Raw genomic sequence first — 6,236 nt, forward strand, 5'->3', positions numbered from 1 at the left:
ATAATAATAATACTCATAATCATTTTAAAATTATAATTTAATTAGTAATATGAAATTTATAAATTGATGATTAATAATTTTATTATTATTTTATATATTAATTCTTTTTATAAATAATAATAATACTATTAATAATTTTAAAAAACCATAATTTAATTAGTAATATGAAATTTACACGTCGATGTAATACATTGATACATGTGTACATTTATATATTAGCCACTTAAACTTATATGAATGTTTCCAACCATAAAATAATGTATTGACAATATAATTAGTATGACTGCACCATTGATAATGACCTCCAGTGCATACACACTCCATCACTGACATTGGCTTGCCCACGGATTGAAGGGAAGAAAGCTCACAAACAGGTCGCCGACAGGTCGAAGGACACAGAACTCAAACAGACAAAGGAGTCCATAAACTAACTCTCGAAAGATGCGATGATGAACTTCCATGGAGTGGGATCACAGGGTGGAATTTGACGGGTAAATTGCTCAAAAGATGCGATGAACTTCCTTAGAGTGAAACCACAGGGTGGAATTTGACGGGTAAATTGTTCATCATAGTATGATTTGTTCGTTAAATATAGTTTAAAAAATTACTATGTATTTAAGATTAATGTGTAACACATTAACCTTAAACTTATTTTTAAGTGAGTAGCTTTGGATGGAAACACTATCAGTGATGACATGACGTTATTCTTATGTTTTGTTTGTAATCTTAATCAGACTATATGGTAAAGTATTTCAAATAAGTCAATTCCTTGCATTAAAATACAGAATTTGCCCCCTAAATCTTATCCCTGCAGCTGTAGAAGAAACCATAATTGTTGCATAATGTCAAGAATAGAATATGCTTTTATGGTCCCAGTTCAAGTTTGTGCTATCTGAGTGTGAGATCTAATTAGATTATAGATTCTTAATATGTGATGGAAATGAAAGTTCAAACAGTTGAATTGACTTAGTTTGTGCTATCTGAGTGTGAGATCTAATTAGATTGTAGATTCTTAATATGTGATGGAAATGAAAGTTCAAACAGTTGAATTGACTTACTTCATATCCATATAACAATAAAATAATGACATTACTTCACCATTTCATTATTTATCAATCCAGGATATATATTTTGTCCTCCTCTTTTGTATTGTCATGTGTTTTACCCCAACATAATTAATATATACAAAATATCTCCCTGATATATACTAATATGTTTTTTTATTTCTTTGATTTTGAAATAAAAATAATAAAGTTTCATATTAAATTATTTTTGTTGAATTACATTTATATTATATTATATTGATTTTAAACCATTTATATTTATATATATATATATATATTATTTTATAAATATTTAATATTTTATAAATTATTTTATATATAATGAACTATTTTCCAAAATTAAAAAATTATTAATTTTTTCACTAAATACAATGTCTTAAATATAATTCACTATTCACCTTAAGCCAATTAAAATAATATTAAATTAAAGCTTTTATAAATGATCTTGGTATATAATTGAGTATTCATTCATATTTTTGAACAATGTTTTTATTTGGTTTTTATTATTTTTTCTTATATTTAATGTTCACAATGATTATTCAAATTAATTAGGAATTTATATAATATTATTATAATTTTTTTATATTTAAATGATAAATTTTTACATTTAAATTTCCTAAAACATTTAAAATAAATCTTATGAATTTAAGTAATAAAACACTAAGAATATTAGGAAGTTAAATCAAGATAGAGTTTAAGCAACAAGTCACAGAAAATATTAAAAAAATTGTCAATACTAATCTAAGTATAAATATTGTCTTTCTTTTCACATCTTACTATATGAATATTAATTAATCTCCAAAATTATAAAAATATTGAGTTTTGTAAGGAATTGATCATGACTATGCAAGAAGAATAAGGTTCTATTATAAAGAAGAATATGATTTTATTATGAAAATCATGACCTTTGGTAGATTAGTTTGAAAGGACAACTTCAAAGTAAGACTAAATGGTACTCTAGAGAGAAAGTGGAGGAAAATTTTCCTCACCTCATTAAGTAAAACCTTTGGGGGACTAAAATCATCCAAAAATGAAGAGATATGATCTAGATTGGATCACTATATTATTTTTCATCCATCTTGATGCTTTCATAGTGGGAAAATCGGAGGAATCTACTCACAAGACTATTTTTATTAGTGGATTTCAGTTTGAAGAATTAAGATTTGAAACATTCTGAAAGTAATTTGAGGCATTAAACATAATTTTTTGGGGGTAAAACTTAACCACTTCAGGGATGCACCCCATATCACTATTTTGCACTAAAATACCTTTCCAACCGTGCAACAAGTACCTCTAGTCTGTATGCAAAAGTTATGTCACTCATAAGTTGATCTTCCTATTTTGACCACCACGATTTAAGAGGATGCCACATCAACCCCCATTAGTCATGGAAAAGTGGTTAGCCATGTGATCATGATGAAAGAGACTCTAGAAGAGTTGATATTATAACTTTGGTTAAAAGTTGGTGTCAAACTTAACCACTAGTAGGTTATTAGGTTGTGATATAATCAAACCATTAGGAGGAAAATATATTTCATTCTATTGCAGGGCATTTTGTTCCATAGATGAACATGTTCTATAGATGAACATAGTATCTGAAAGTGGATAGAGAGATAAAAAAAGGAGTGTTTGTCTACTATAGTAATCCATAGGCCACATGTCTCACTCCTTTGTACTTACATCCATTTCCATTCAATGAAAGATAAAGCATAACAACCTCACATTCTAGTTGGTTTTTCTCTCTAAAGGTTGATCATATTTTGTGTTCATTGTGATTTGCAAGTTTTATTTTACTATTCTCTATTTTCCACATTTTATGTATTACATGCATAACCATAATAAGTTAATTAATAAATCTAAAATTCTAAAAAAAAAATATTTGTCATAATGTAGATTTTAGATTTTGAAATATATTTTAGTAGATATATTGTAATTTTGTTATGCTATTTTTTCTATTTCATGTTTACGATAAATTGCACTGTTTGCGAATTTCACTGAACCTATTGTCCCATTTGATAGATGTAAGTCTCTTTACCTTTTTCCCCTCTTCAAATATATTCTTGAAGCACGTTGATGTATTACTTTTAATAAAATATGAACAACTAATTAATTGTTTCTTACTGCTCGAAAACACATTTTTATCTCATTGACCAGCTTTTCGAGCACTTACCACAAAAGTTTGAGTTTATCTTCTTGACAATTGTTTGTTAGAAAAGTATGATAACTAATTGAGATATGATTTTTAAGCGATTTGTTGATCCTCCTTTTAACTCCTATACATATAATTCGTATATACTTCGTGTTCAATTGAATGTAGTTCGTTAATTAAATTAATGAGTAAGTTGTACCGTCCCCTAAAGGTAAAGCGACTTGAGAGAAATATGTGAGCTAAGGAATCATTTTCATATGATATCCGTGACCCTCACCTTACAAATAATAAAAGGAGGCTTTTCACGCAAGTGCATCAAATCTTAGAAAATAAGTTATTTAATCAACCATACGAGAAAATAAGTTATTTAATCAACCATACAAAGATGATAAGATCACTTCAAATCCTTCCATTCCACCGAGTAAAATCATGATAAAGTCTGATACTTCCAAAAGTGCTGAATCTTATGCTGTCCAAAAAGACGACCACATAGTTTTCGATATATTTCTTTGAACGACGGTTTCACGAAATCCGATCCAGGTAGCGTGATGTTTGAATTGACATTAAAATTTACACTAAACTCCAAAACACTTTGTGAGTGTCAGAAACTTCCTTCCCATTTCCCAAGAATCATGAATGTTACGCGTATAGATGGTTAATATTCATCGCTTTCTGTAAAACTGCGGGCCAATCCTCATGGTGCTGCTGCCGGTAATGGAAATGGTAATGGCCTCCACTGCGCACGGGCTGTCATTGACATTTGCTGTGCCCACCCATCAAAGGACGGCAACCTTTCAGATACAGACAGTGCGCGTAGCGACAAATTTCCATAAAGTGTTTGTGGATTGCTCAGGGAAAGGTTCCCAATCCTGTGAATAAGGTAAACTGACGTCTAGAGATTCAGTGGGAAACTTTCGATGTCCCTGCGGAGTACAAATACAATACTAGAACAGACCTTCGGGGAGATCAGTTGGTTCGACCTCGAAGTTCAATGGCGATGAAGATATGGATGTTCTCTGCCTTCATATTTTTATTGTGTTTTGTGGACACCGTTGTGACGGGTTCTCTTGTAGTGAAATCTCGATGGATCGTTGACGAAGCTGCAGGCACCAGAGTAAAGCTCGCCTGCGTCAACTGGGTATCGCATTTGGAGCCCATGGTCACGGAGGGGCTGAACAGGCAGCCATTGAAATACATAACGAGCACCATTACTGCCCAGGGATTCAACTGCGTGCGCCTCACATGGGCCACCTTCATGGTCACTGACCCGGCGAATCGAAACCTGACGGTTCGAGCTTCCCTGAATTCGTTGAATCTGAGCGACGTAGTGGCCACAATGTCTGTCAAGAACCCGGAGTTTCTCGACCTGACGCTCATGGACGCCTATAAGCGAGTGGTCGCGGGGCTGGGAGAGGCGGGGCTGATGGTCATACTCGATAACCACAGAAGTAGACCCGGCTGGTGCTGCGGCTACGACGATGGGAATGGGTTCTTCGGAGACGCGGATTTTGATCCAGGGGTGTGGATCCAGGGGCTCTCCGCCATGGCCACCGCTTTCAAGGGCACATCAGCGGTCGTGGGAATGAGTCTGCGCAACGAACTGAGAGGCAAGAGATCGAATCCGGCGGACTGGTACAAATACATGCAGCAGGGAGCCCAGGCCGTCCACGACGCCAATCCCGACGTGCTGGTCATCATGTCGGGGCTCAATTACGACGCCGATCTCAAATTCTTGGCGTCGAAGCCGGTGAGTCTGTCGTTTACAAACAAAATCGTGTATGAGATGCATTGGTATGCATTCACAGACGGGAATGCGTGGGAGAAAATGCCGGTGGACACGCTCTGCCAAAGTGTGACGGCCCGGATAAACGACCATCTTGCATTTGTTACGAAAACCTTATCTCCTCCGGCGCCGCTGTTCATCAGCGAGTTTGGAATTGATGAGCGAGGAACGAATGTGGGCGATAACAATTACATTAACTGCTTCCTTGCCTTTCTTACCGCCGGGGATTACGACTGGGCGCTCTGGACTCTACAGGGGAGCTACTATATTCGTAATGGGAATGACACACACTTCGAAGAGACTTACGGGATCTTTAATGCCACCTGGGACGGTCTCAGGGATCCCACATTTATTTCCAAGCTCCAATCCTTGCAGAAACCATCGCAAAGTTGATTTATTAACTTTCTTTTAATATATATATATGCATAACAGTTTTTCTTAATTTCGGATCTGGTTTTATGAAGTTTTTCATTTTGCAATGTTCAATTCCACTCTACTTGGAAAACTTCACTGTAAATTTAAGGAATTGAAATATGCAACTGCAAATTTCGGTCTTCGTATTTACGAAACGCAGATTTCGAGAATTTTATCTCAAATTTTCACTTTCAAGTGATTTAAGTATTAAAATATTAAAAAATTAATAATAGTAATTGGAAAATCTTCATCATATCTGAATTTGTTGCGGTGATAAGGGGTCTATGGTGGATAATATGACATATCTCTATCTCATAAACTTAAAGCCAATTTACTATAGACTTCAGTGGGTGGAGGAGAAAGTATTAAATATTTAAAGAAAATTAGTTGTTATAAGGTTTTGATAATATTTTTAAAATTAGTATAATCGTAAAAGAAAGGTAGAGACGTGGAAATATATTATTATTAATTATGGTTTATTTCAAATATTATGATTAAAATTTGTTTATAAATTTATAATTTTTATTATTTAATTTGTATTTTAGAATATATATAATTGGATTTAATTTTTTTGAATGGTATACTATTTCAATAAATTTTTAAAATTATTGTTAATTTCAATTATTTTTCAAAAATTTTAAAAATATTTTAAACAAAATTAAAAAATAAAAATAAAAATAAAATATTTAAACAAATTTTTATATTATATTGAATTAATGAATTATTTTTTTTTTAATTTTTTTTATTATAATTATTTTCATGTAAGTTATGTTTAGTTTCCATCAATTATTTTGATGATGATGGTTAATGTCCACTAAGACTAATG

The 6,236-nt window shown here is 32.7% G+C and overlaps 1 pseudogene; it reads left to right on the forward strand.

The window, feature by feature from the left end:
- Positions 1–4,071: 4,071 nt before the first annotated feature.
- Positions 4,072–5,438, forward strand: LOC149142874 (glycosyl hydrolase 5 family protein pseudogene; annotated as a pseudogene).
- Positions 5,439–6,236: the final 798 nt, after the last annotated feature.

The sequence above is a fragment of the Pinus tabuliformis genome, chromosome X (assembly GCF_031772625.1).
Source record: "Pinus tabuliformis cultivar Carrire ecotype Pingquan chromosome X, CPIR1, whole genome shotgun sequence".
Classification (NCBI taxonomy): domain Eukaryota; kingdom Viridiplantae; phylum Streptophyta; class Pinopsida; order Pinales; family Pinaceae; genus Pinus; species Pinus tabuliformis.